Genomic DNA, 13,234 nt, shown 5'->3' with positions numbered 1-13,234 from the left:
TTATTTAGCCCCGAGGGACCCGAGGCGGTGTTTTCATTTGGGTACAAGGGTAACAAAGAAGGTGTGACAACTAAGTCATCCACGTATCATGAATAACTTAAATGTAACATTTTTTATTTATCCACCTTTGATAGTGATGCTTAAAGGTGGATGAACAAAAGCAAAATTAGAAGAAAACCATTGTTGAGACTTGAGTGTAGAGGAGGATAAAGCAATGGAATTTGTTCTTAATTTAGAGTTTAGACATCAAGACAAATCTTAAATTTTTTTCTTTGACCTACATATTTCATTTAAATCGACAGAGCTAGCAAGCTGCTAGATGTCAACGACATGCGCATTTACATCAAATTAAAATAAAAAATCACATCAGTCCTTCTATTTGATGTGGAGGCTCGGCCTTGAAGGTGTGAGAGCCACACTTTCAGCCAACACACTTTTTTTGGGCCAAAAATTATATATATATATATATATAGGGGATTGATCATGCAAGAAATGATATTATGGCGAGAAGTACGAGAAATAGATCTGGACCATTCAATATGTTAATCAATGGTTTATAATAACAGTGGCAAATTTGTAATAAATATGAAAGAAAAAGTCCAAGGTTATTAATAAGAAAGGGTAATTTGGCCATCCAAGTGTAAACATTTAATATGAAATGTATATCATTAATGGCCATCTCTTATTTTACTCCAAATTTTCTTTTGGTATTTCTTTAGCTAGAAACTGTCAACCACAATTTTTTTTACTTCCAGAATCTTAATCATTTGAAAACAATTTTTTTTCTAGTTCATCTAATCAGGTAGAATAATTTTGATAGTACGTTGATTAATAAAATAATTGATTTACTAATATACTTGTTTAATGCATATACATGATACATAAAAAATACACCAACTTGTCTCAAGTGACTACACGACATTAGTTTTACCTAGACTACATTAGATATTTTTACATTGCATTAGTTATGACAACAAAACATTTAAAAGTGTCCCTACACTACATAGATATGTCTAAAATACATTAGTTATGACTACATAACATTTGAAAGTGTACCTACACTACACTATATTAGTTTTACCTACACAACATTAGCTATCTCTACACTACATTAGTTATGACTATACAGCATCTGAAAGTGTGCCTACACTACATTAGTTTTGCCTAGACAACATTTGAAAGTGAACCTACACTACATCAGTTTTGCCTACACTACATATGATATGCCAACACCACATTAGTTATGACTATAAAACACTTGAAAGTGTGCATTCACTACATTAGTTTTTCCTACAGTACATTTGATATATCTACACTACATTAGTTATGACTACACAATATTTGAAAGTAAGCCTACATTAGATTTCCAAGACTATATATGATATGTCTACACTACATTAGTTATGACTACACAAAATTTGAAAGTGTGCATACACTAGATTACTGAAGAAACACTAACCGGACCCCGGGCAGATTACGGGTAACCTGGGGGTTGGAGAGCTGTTTCCCACGAGGGGTTAGACCCTTGGAAGATGGTTCTTCTGATAACCTGCAAAACAGACACCGTGAGCTCGTCACTGAGAAGGGGGGGGGGGGTTCCTCCTTGTGACCACCCTCCGGCGTGAGAATCAGACTAGATTGCTCTTTAAATATAAAAGTATATTAAGAGATTGCTAGAGCAGATATCAGGTATATATGATAAGATAAGATGTTTTAAGATGATCATACCATTGGGGTATTTATAGCCGAAGGTAGGTTTCCAAGGGGTTTAGCCGGCCCAACACGCTACCAACTGTAACCTATGCACGTGCCTTGCCTGTGAGTGGTGGATAGGTAGCGGCTGACACAGAGCAGGCGTGTCGTGCACTCTTCCTCTTCTGCCAACTACAGGCTAGGCACGTGGTTTGGCAGGAGTTGGTGGGTAGGCGGCGGCTATTGGTCACAGTGCTGTGGCGTGCTGTCTGCCATGCTGCTGTCAGTGAGCTGTCGCATTCTTGGTCAGATCTTTTGTCTGTACCTCGTCAGGTATCACACAAAAGATCCTCCATCATACGGACTGGCTCATTTAGGCGGGAGTTTTCCCCCTCCCGCCTTTGCTCATTCCTTCAGGTGACACTGGGGAGAGTTAAGTGCCTTGTGCGTGTAGCCATGCTGTGCGGGTGGCCTTCCCTAATGGCTTGTATCCGAGGCTGCGGGGACAGGCGGAGTCCTTCACCATTGGGAGGCATTTCCTGCGGGACCAGCTTGCGTACTGCGCGTAAGGACGTTACGTCTCTGAGCATGGTTGGTCCTGCGGATCCAGTTGGTCTCTGCGCAGACGTCCCTGTTTAAGGTGAGTCTTGCGGGTCCGACTGGGCTCTGCTGGGACCTACCTCTTCAAGTCCCCCCAGTCCAATGTTCTTCTCATGAGTGTTTAATAAAATGAGGTGAACTTTTGGACTTGAGCAAAGGGTTTTGAAAAGGGTTTTGTAAGGTTTTCCATGGGGATTCTTTCCGCGGAAGTCCTTGTCACTTGCAGAAATGCCCGAGTTTCCTGCTTGGTCTTTGGGTATGATGCGGGTAGGTCTGTAACCTCCTCGCAAGTCAAGAGCATTGAGTCCCAGTTGTATGTATTTTCCATGAGGTTTTGGTAGTTTTGAACATAGTGATCAATTATGTTAAGACCACCAATTCCATCTTGGAGCTTCAAACAACGTAGTTCTCGACGTTCCCGCTATGCGGGGATGTTATTTCCGTTTCCGCAAGCATTGCCCAGAAGATCCTTCTTGGTTTCAATTCCCGGCGGAGCGCTAGGTATGTGAAGGGTTTTGCCTTAACACTGTACCTGTGCTCGTCTTACGGTTACTTTACTTCCAAGGTATTCCTGGCGTCAATTCCCTGCGGGTGCTAGGTATGTGAAGGGTTTTGCCTTTACACTGTACCCGCACCCGTCTTATAGTTACTTGGTTGCCGAGGTACTTGGCTTCAATTCCCTGCGGGTGCTAGGTATGTGAAGGGTTTTGCCTTAACACTGTACCCGCATCCGTCTTACGGTTACTTGTTCACCAAGGTTTTCTTGGCTTCAATTCCCTGCGGGTGTTAGGTATGTGAAGGGTTTTGCCTTAACACTGTACCCACAGCCGTCTTACGGTTATTTGTTTGCCAAGGTTTGTTTGGCTTCAATTCCCTGCGGGTGCTAGGTATGTGAAGGGTTTTGCCTTTACACTGTACCCGCATCCGTCTTACGGTTACTTGCTTGCCAAGGGGTAAGGGGTATTTTCCCGCTTACTTTTTAATATTTTCGAATTTTGAATTTTGAAATTCGAAGAGTTGGTGAAAAGATAAGTCCAAACCTCTGAAACGTCGTGCGACGGTTTCTTCTGACTGTGTCAGGACGTGCAGGGAGTTATGGTGACGTGACAGAACATGGTCATTCCAGTTGCTTTTTCAGGCGCGTGGGCACGGGATTTCGGGCGCGTAGCCGCGAAATCTCTGGCATACGTCCTTGTGGCAGATGTTGCCAGCTTGCTTTTGCCACGCGTCCTAGTTTCATTGCACCTTTGATTTCTCTCTCTTCCGTATTAAATTCATCGCATTAATTGCGATTACTATATAAAGGGGGAGAGGGTTATTTGCAATTCACACTTTTCACTTTCATCTCTTCTTCTCAAGTAATTTCCGGCGAATTTTCTTGTTCAGTAAAGCATTACCCTGAAATCTCTTTTCATCTTTCTTCCACCATGTCTTCTCATGATGCTGATGACCAGAAGACTGCTGGCGAATGCCAGTGCTCTCTTTCTGTCGATCTGTACCAGTATATCGTCAGGAAGTTCATGCTCGAGTCTCTCGAGCCTGAGTTTCCTGAACCCCACCATACTGTGTACGATGCCCCTAGTGGCAAGATCGGGGTTTATGCTGCATTCTTTGTCTACGGAAACCTTAGGTTTCCGTTGACAAAGTTTGTGTACCGTGTCCTGGAGAGGCACGGTGTGCACCTGACAGAGGTGCACCCCATGGCCATTGCCAAGGTCCGGCACTTTGAGTGGGTGTGCCGGATACTGGGCCTTGAGCCCCTCGTTGACCGTCTGATGACCTTCTACACTTGGAGGTGCATCCAGGGGTGGTACACTCTTACAACCCGTATCAAGGGTTTAAAGATTTGTACCACCGAGCGGAGTCTTCGCTCATGGAGAAGAGAGTTCTTCTTCATATCCGCTCGCGCCATCCCCATCGCCATGAAGTTCAAGAATGGCCAGGCGCTTCCGAACCTTCCCGCCCTCAACTACGAGGAGGCGGAATGGTTCTCGAAGATATCTCGGGTCCAGTCCCCGGTTTTCCGTTTTCCGGAGTCGGCGATGGTGATGCTGGGGATGAGCCGGGTGTGGAAGGCGGCGAATGCGGATAAGGTTCCGATCGTCCTTGAATATGGTTCGAACTCTATCCCTTATGGTACGTCTTGTTTCATTTTGCTGACTTCGATTTTTTCTAACTTTCTTGTTGATTTCAGAGGGGAACGATCTTCAGTCGCTCCTGAACCCGCGGGAGGAAGATGGTCCCGCGCGGATGGGTACTCGTGCTCTGGACGAGAACGAGTTGCCCATCTTAGAGCAGACCGCGGGTCGGTTCGTGGAGGTTTACCCGCCAGGCCAAGAGATCCTGAGCCACCGACGGCCAGGTAAGCCTATCTTCTACCCTGAACCTCTCAATGCTGTGCCTGCTGCTGGAGTTGACATTTCTTCTTCTGAGGAATCCGCAGAAGGTCCTCCACTGGTGCGGAAGAAAAAGGCTGCCGTCGGGAAATGCAAAGAGAAGGTGGCCTCTACGGCCGACCCGGTAGTCCTATCTGACTCGGAGTCAGATAGTGCAGAGGTGGCGGGGAAGCCTGGTGGTGAGGAGACCACCGCTCCGGAGGCTGTAGCTGTTACCTCCGGGGAGGCAGCGACGACGACGGTTACCGGTGTCAAGAGGCCGGCTCCATCGGGTTCGCCCCCGCTCGTCCGTACGTTCAAGCTCAAGAAACCCCGTAAGTACCCCCATAATTCTTGTCTAGATTTGTTGTTTCAAATAAATTTTTCTAACACTTTTGCTTGTGCAGGTGTGGATGTTGACGCATTCCATGGTGGAGTTGGAGCAAGTATTCCCCCGCCGATGAGGGAAGGCTCGGTCAGCCTTCCCGAGGCGTCGACCCAGGCGTCTGCGCCTGCTTCCGTTGGTTCCAGCCTTCCTGAGGCTGTTCCAGCTGAGAAGGTGTCTCCGCCGGCCGTGAGTGCAATTTTTACAGCATCTTTCACGGAGCCGGCGGTTACTGTTGCTGAGGAGGCAACGCCAACAATGGCTACCACAGCGGCTGCCACCATACCTGCGCCACCGGCACCGACGGCCGGACCATCAGGTACGCGCCGGGCTTCCCGCCGATCTATGCCACCTTCCCGTCTGCCTGACCTGTTGGATGGATTTCCTTTAGGTTCAGGTGATGGGTTTGGCGGCTATCGGCCTGTTATTGACCCTACAGGTACGTAGGGTTCTTTTTCCTTTGTATATTTTTATCATCTTTTCCTAACTGCCTTTGTTTCTTTTGCAGTGTCGGATTCCAATGAAGTGTATGTTCCAAGATGGAACATACGCCGAGGAACAACCCTTCGCACCCCTGTGGAGTGCGTGGACTGGGCTCGCCACGCTGCTCCTCATGGTGCGTTGGGGGAAGCCATGGCTAGCTACCAAGAGGGTAGGCTAACCAATGAGCTTCGGGTTCTCCAGGCCCGGACGCAGCCCCGCGTCGAGCTGCTTTGTCGTGAAAACGACAAGTTAAAAGCAGCGCGCGCCAAAGATGTATCTGAAGCGCGGGCTCTTCGGGAGGAGAACCGGCAGTTGGCCGCTGCCGCAGCCGAGAAGGAGAAGGCATTCAAGGCCCTCGAGGTTGAAGTCCAGGCGCGACTCGAGGCCCGCTCAAAGGCTGCCCAAGCTGTGAATGAACAGCTTCGGCTGGCCAAGGAGACTGCGCGAAACTCAACTGAGAGGGCTGCCAAGGCTGAAGCTGTTGCTGAGCCACTTCGCGAAGAGAATGAGCAGCTTAAATGCAAATTAAAGGCTCTTCAGCATGCTCATGACGCCTTGGCAATGGAAGATGCCAAGAAGCTGCAAGAGATTCTTGACCAGAGGGGGGTGCTTGACCAAACCGAGCGGAAGCTTAAGGGCGTCGAAGAGGCTGCCGCAAAGGAAGTATTACTTGCCAATCTGAACCAAAGCGAAGCCGAACGCGCCCGTGACGAAGTGCAAGCTACCCTCCAATGGCTACTTCGAGAAGCGTTGCCTCAGGTATCCTCTTTTTTTTTTTTTTTTTTTTTTTCTACTTGTAATTAGAAAATGTTCTAACTTGTAATTTTCTTTTGTAGGTTGTGCGTCGGGTCCTTTCAGAGACCTCTTATGACGATGCGATGAGCGCAGCCCTCAACGCTTCTCATGAGGATGGGGAGAAGACTGGCTTCCTGCTTGGTCTTGGGTTTGCTGGGAGAGGCTTTCCGCCCTCCAACTTCCCTTTATTCAATGTTAATACTGAAGCTGCTTATGACCAAGCTGTGAACCAGTACGCTGCCTTCCCGCATCCAGTGGTGGAGAAGGTGAATGAAGCTGCTGCTGCTGATGATGGGCTAAACATCCTTAAGGCTTTCCTTGGGCAGCCGCTCTCTGACGGTGCTGGTCCAAGCGGAGGTGGCCCTGAAGCCTGATCCTGAAGATCCCTTCCCACTGCTAGGGTAGACTTAGCTTTGTATAGATTTCTTTTAGGCGGGTAGTTACCCGGCCACTGTTGTAATATATCATTGAAATATACGATTGTTATTCCTTTCATTGGATTCTTTGCTTTATAAACTTATGACTTGCATACTTAGTTTAAAATAGCAATTTTCCAAGTGTTTAGAATAAGAACCTTTGAACGTGGTTGATAGTGGGTTAAAGTTTCGCTTCCTCCTTCGTGATTGTGCGGGTAGAACCGTCACTTGCACTTGGTAGGATGGCTAAACTTTAACTTTTATCTAACCTGCGTGTAGGTTTTTCTTACTTTTGAGGATAAGTTAACCTTTGAACGTGGTTGATAATAGGTGTGAAGTTTTGCTTCCTCTTTCGTGATAGCGCGGGTAGAACCGTCACTTGCACTTGGTAGGATGGCAAAACTTTACCCATACCTGACCTGCGTGTAGGTTTTTCTTACCTTTTTAAGAATTTTGTTTTGAACCGTTCGACGCGCGGTTGTCGATAGGTTAGTGTTCATCTTCCTTTCATGATTCGTGCGGATAGACCGGCACTTTCATTTAATGGAATAATTGAACTCTTCTCCTTCAACTGACCTGCGTGAAGGTTTGCCACGTTATTGGGTTCGTGCGGGTAAGACCGCCTTCCCACGCAACGACTTCACGTAATGTGAATGCCGTTACCAGTGTTGGATTGTTTTAACCGTTCGACGCGCGGTTGTTGATAGGTTAGTGTTCATCTTCCTTTCATGATTCGTGCGGATAGACCGGCACTTTCATTTAATGGAATAATTGAACTCCTTCAACTGACCTGCGTGAAGGTTTGCCTGCTGAGGATAAGTTAACCTTTGAACGTGGCTGATAATAGGTGTGAAGTTTTGCTTCCTCTTTCGTGATTGTGCGGGTAGACCCGTCACTTGCACTTAGTAGGATGGCATAACTTTACCCATATCTGACCTGCGTATAGGTTTACCTTTTCCTCTTAAGAATTTTGAACTGTCCCACGCGCGGTTGTTGATAGGTTGGTGCAGTTCCCTCGAATGATTCATGCGGATAGACCAGCACTTTCATATGGTAACTTTTTTCCCCTTCAACTGACCTGCGTGAAGGTTTATCATGCTTTTTGGGTTCGTGCGGGTAGGACCGCCTTCCCATGCAATGACGTTTTTTGTAATTATGCGGTGAAAACCGGCATATTAGTGTGTACAAAAGTATAAATGTAAATCATCAGCTTCGACGTTTGAAAGAGAATCATTTCCATTAGAAGTGGCTCTTGGCCTTTTCTGTACAAATTGGAATTGATTACATGCAAACTGTGTAATTGAACTCCCTTCCATGTTGGGACAGGAGTGCCATCGAGCCGACACGCACCTGTTTCGGGATCTCGTTCTTTACGCAGCATGTAGTCTCCATATTGAAGCTGATTTTTTATTCATGTTTACCCCAGCCATGGTTCCACACGCACCTGCCTGCCTGCTTAGCTTTTATTTCGCCACGAGGTGTGCGAGCGTCCCATCTCTGACGAATGTTTCGACCATGTCTTTTACGTCTATGCATTCTTCAGTGTTGTGGCCTTTTGTTCTGTGATAGTCACAGTACTTGCTCCGATCAGCATCGTGACGATGTCGGATTACTGGAGGCTTTGGCCATGGGAGCTCTTCAGTAGCAAATATGTCAGTGACGCTTTTGGTAAGTGGCGTCCATCTGGAGTTCCGGTGCAGCTTTACATTATCCCTTTCACCCAATCGGTGCTGTAAGCCGGATGAGGTGTCAAAGTTTACCCTTGACTGCCAAATGCCTTGCTTCCGTTTTTTGTTCAATCGGGCGGTGAGGACGTTGTCCTCTCTCGTCCTCTGGGTGTAAAGGTTTGTGCTCTGCGGAAGGTCTCTACCCAGTTGCTTCTCCGTTTCCGCATAGCGTTTGGCTGCTGTCATGATGCCATCCCATGTGGATGGCATTCCATCTTTACCCGTTAGGGTGCGGATAAGCTCTGGGTCCTGCGCGCCCTGGATGAAGGCTGCGCGAACAAGATCCTCGCTGATATTGCCCAAACTTAACTTCTTTGAGTTGAAGCGAGTGATGAAGTTTGGCAGAGATTCATCTTCTTCCCGTATGCATTTGAGGATTGTCCATTGCTCCTCGGTATACTTTCGCTGCTGGCTGAAGTGTTGGCTAAACTTCTGCTGGAAGTCTGCCCAGTCGTAAATGTGGTTAACCGGTAAACGATCAAACCAAACCCTAGCAGCCCCCACCAGCGTCATTTGAAACATGTAACACCACGTGGGTTCCGTCCAGTTGCTGACGGTTGCCCCTGCTATGAACCTGTTCAAATGGTCGTCTGGGTCGGACATACCATCATAAGTGCCTATGTTGGGCATTTGTTTGGCACTTTTTGGGGCAATTGCTTCCGCAATGTCCCTTGCAAATTTGGACGTTCCCGCATTTGCAACGTTCGGTCTGTACGTTTTGGAGAAGTCTCGTGAACTTCCACCTGTGCTTTTTGGTTTGAAGGCTTGTCCAAAATGCCTTCTCGGTTGGGAGTCCGTTTCCTTACGCTTCCCTTTTGCCCTATGGCGAGGGTTCGCGTCGGAGTCGGATTCCTCCGAGTCATTGTCCAAGTATTCTTCGAATTCGTCGGCCTGTTGGACGGAACGCAAGCGTTCGTCCAACTCAGCTTGGAATTCCTTTTGTCGTGCCTCCGCCCATGCCTTAACTTCATCGAGAGTTTGGCGGGGGAGTCTTGTTCGTTTTTTAAACTGGGTATCGGTGAATCCCAGTGGGCGATTATTTACTGCACTTGCCCCAGCTTGGGTAACTGGGGTAGTGTTCGTAAAATTTACTTCACTTGCCCCGGCTTGGGTAACCGGGGTAGTGTTTGTAAAAACTGTGTTGCCGGTATTCCCTCCAGTAGCTGGGGTTGTGGTTACCGGAGTTTCTTTAACCATCTTTCTAGAAGTTTGAAAAAACTGGAGAAAAATGAAGTTCTAGCTTTATGCACGGATGGCGCCAATGAAGAAACACTAACCGGACCCCGGGCAGATTACGGGTAACCTGGGGGTTGGAGAGCTGTTTCCCACGAGGGGTTAGACCCTTGGAAGATGGTTCTTCTGATAACCTGCAAAACAGACACCGTGAGCTCGTCACTGAGAAGGGGGGGGGGTTCCTCCTTGTGACCACCCTCCGGCGTGAGAATCAGACTAGATTGCTCTTTAAATATAAAAGTATATTAAGAGATTGCTAGAGCAGATATCAGGTATATATGATAAGATAAGATGTTTTAAGATGATCATACCATTGGGGTATTTATAGCCGAAGGTAGGTTTCCAAGGGGTTTAGCCGGCCCAACACGCTACCAACTGTAACCTATGCACGTGCCTTGCCTGTGAGTGGTGGATAGGTAGCGGCTGACACAGAGCAGGCGTGTCGTGCACTCTTCCTCTTCTGCCAACTACAGGCTAGGCACGTGGTTTGGCAGGAGTTGGTGGGTAGGCGGCGGCTATTGGTCACAGTGCAGTGGCGTGCTGTCTGCCATGCTGCTGTCAGTGAGCTGTCGCATTCTTGGTCAGATCTTTTGTCTGTACCTCGTCAGGTATCACACAAAAGATCCTCCATCATACGGACTGGCTCATTTAGGCGGGAGTTTTCCCCCTCCCGCCTTTGCTCATTCCTTCAGGTGACACTGGGGAGAGTTAAGTGCCTTGTGCGTGTAGCCATGCTGTGCGGGTGGCCTTCCATAATGGCTTGTATCCGAGGCTGCGGGGACAGGCGGAGTCCTTCACCATTGGGAGGCATTTCCTGCGGGACCAGCTTGCGTACTGCGCGTAAGGACGTTACGTCTCTGAGCATGGTTGGTCCTGCGGATCCAGTTGGTCTCTGCGCAGACGTCCCTGTTTAAGGTGAGTCTTGCGGGTCCGACTGGGCTCTGCTGGGACCTACCTCTTCAATTACGTAACTTTATCTACATTACATAAGATAAGCCTACACTACATTAGTTGATTATAATCAAACAAAAAATAAATAAAAAAAAACACTTCACATTAGAGATCAAATAAAGAAATTAATTAGCCATGTGTTAGAATAAAATGATTTTAGATCAAATGGATTTTAATTGTTCAAATTTTAGATGAAATAAATAATAATAATAATAATAATAATAATAATAACAACAACTTATCATTTGTTAGTAACTTATCATTAATTAAACCATTAATGAGTATGAGTTACAAAATAAAACATTTTATATTTTACTAAAATGCCCTTTTATTTAAATAATCATAAATTAAAAAAGAAATCATGTGATTGGTTATAATCTCTTCTCGCACTAACAAGCACTTCTGAAATGAACTAAATCATATATATATATATATATATAGGCTAAATATAAAATGAAAGCCCACTTGAGTTGTGAAAATATAGAAACGCATTTTCAAACACATGTTTTTAATTAATATTTAAATCTTGTGGTCCACAATTAAAGTGAATAAAAAATGTAAACATAAATATAACTTTTTCTCTCTCCTGAAAACATATATAAAAAATAGTAAAAAAAATGTTAAAAAATAGCAAAACATTTTTTTTATGTTTCGATGTTTTGTATTAAATGTTACAACATATATTACATGTAACAAAAAAAAAACGATGTTACTTAGGGTTTTCGAGGGTTTTCACAACTCAGGTGGGCTTTCATTTTAACCTTACCCTATATATATATAGATATATATTATGTATTTAAAAAATAATTCTTATGTATTATAATTGGATTTTGATCCCTCTTAAATTATCGGGCATAAACAAATTTTTATTCTAAATTAATTGGCTAAAATTTAGGTTATTGGGCCCAAACCAAATAGCAAAATCAATAATGACAATAAAAATTAATAATCAGTTAAAATAAAGAAAAGAAAACACCGATTAAAATATGGCCTCTGGTGACGCTTCGTCGTTCGCGTTCCCACTTCCAAGTTCCAATCCTCCTTCTTTAGTTCCCTGCCACCAATCACCACCATCTCCAGCAGCCCACCACTGTCGGCGCTACCGAACAGAACATCAGCCACCTCCATGCTAACTCAGTAACTCACCAGGGTATGATTTTAAGTTTTAAATATTTGATTATTTTACTTTATGGTTGTTCCTCTATTCAGTCGAGCGATTGGATATGTGGGTAGTATAAACTGCAAAGAGGTGATTAAACAATTTGTTCTCAAGAGTGCTAGGAGAGTTTCATGAATCATGGTTAGCGGTTAGCTGTTATTGTATTTGATTTTATTACTATATGTTTGCTATTTTATTGGTATAACATTAATGTCGTTTAAAATTAGCTTATATATCTCATTACTCATGAGGGTCTGTGAGCCTTTTTATTTCAGCTCGGCTGAGGTATTAAAAATTCTCAAAGACGGCCCCGTGGATAAGCTAAACGAAGACCTATATTAGATCCAATGAAAACCATGGATTTTATGTCTCCCACCACCTTAGAGGCCACAACTTCTTTCTTGTAGAAGCTAGCATCGTTTCTCGTTTAACAGATACACTAGCACGCCATCTTGACGATTCCTTGTAAGACTTCCCTTTTTATTGTTGCAAAGTGGAGCAAACTTGTGTAGTGTAAGCAAATCTCATACCGAAAATGCCAATATATATACATGGCACAACTTACTTATAAACTGTCATACATAATTCGCGATTGAACAAGACGTGAACAGGTGATTGGCAATTTCAGGGCTTTCGTCACAAATGGCACAATCGATTGAATCAGTATTGATGTTGCGATGGGATAGGGCGTCTTGGATGGGCACTGGATCAATATTCATTTTCTTTGGAACCCTTCCAAAACATCACAAATGGATCATTATGGCCAGACACATCGAGCAATGCTTTGCATGCATGGAGGCAAGAAAAAAAGGCTCTGGATGGGCCTTTGGTCCAACACCACCCGTCTCTACTATTAATAATAAAGATAGAATCACAATTAATTCAAATATTTAATATTTTGAATTAATATTATGCTCAATTCATGCAGGAGATCAAGATTCTAAAATAAGCATTTGTTTATATTTATTATGTCATTTACTTTTACATATTCTTCTCCTTGATATTAGCTTGTAAATATTATAAATCTACACTCGTTGTTATGGTATCACAAGCCACGATCTAAACTACCCTCCTTCTTCCTCTCGCTGCATTACATACATATATTTTTTTTTCTCCTCTGCTTCTTCACATTCAAAACATCACAATCCCACTGTCTCCGCTTTCATGACTCATGGTGAAAGTAATAACCGTTCATGGGTTGGACGAAACACCACAACCCCAATTCTCTCAACCTCACAAGTTACTAATCCATTCCCTAATGGTAATTGGCCTTTCCTCGGCAAATGCCAATGGTGTCATACTAAAGGTCAAACCCTTACCATTTGTCCCGTTTTCGAGAAGTTAATGCCCCACATTACCATCCCACCTTTTATTTACAATCCCACCACTAAAATGATTCAACAACTAAATGGCTACAC

This window comes from Bidens hawaiensis, unplaced genomic scaffold (assembly GCF_021521415.1).
Source record: "Bidens hawaiensis isolate Kalapana, Puna unplaced genomic scaffold, B.hawaiensis_p1.1 tig00004743_1, whole genome shotgun sequence".
In the NCBI taxonomy this organism is placed as follows: Eukaryota; Viridiplantae; Streptophyta; class Magnoliopsida; order Asterales; family Asteraceae; genus Bidens; species Bidens hawaiensis.
The sequence above is the reverse complement of the archived record's forward strand: the minus strand, read 5'-3'. Positions refer to the sequence as shown.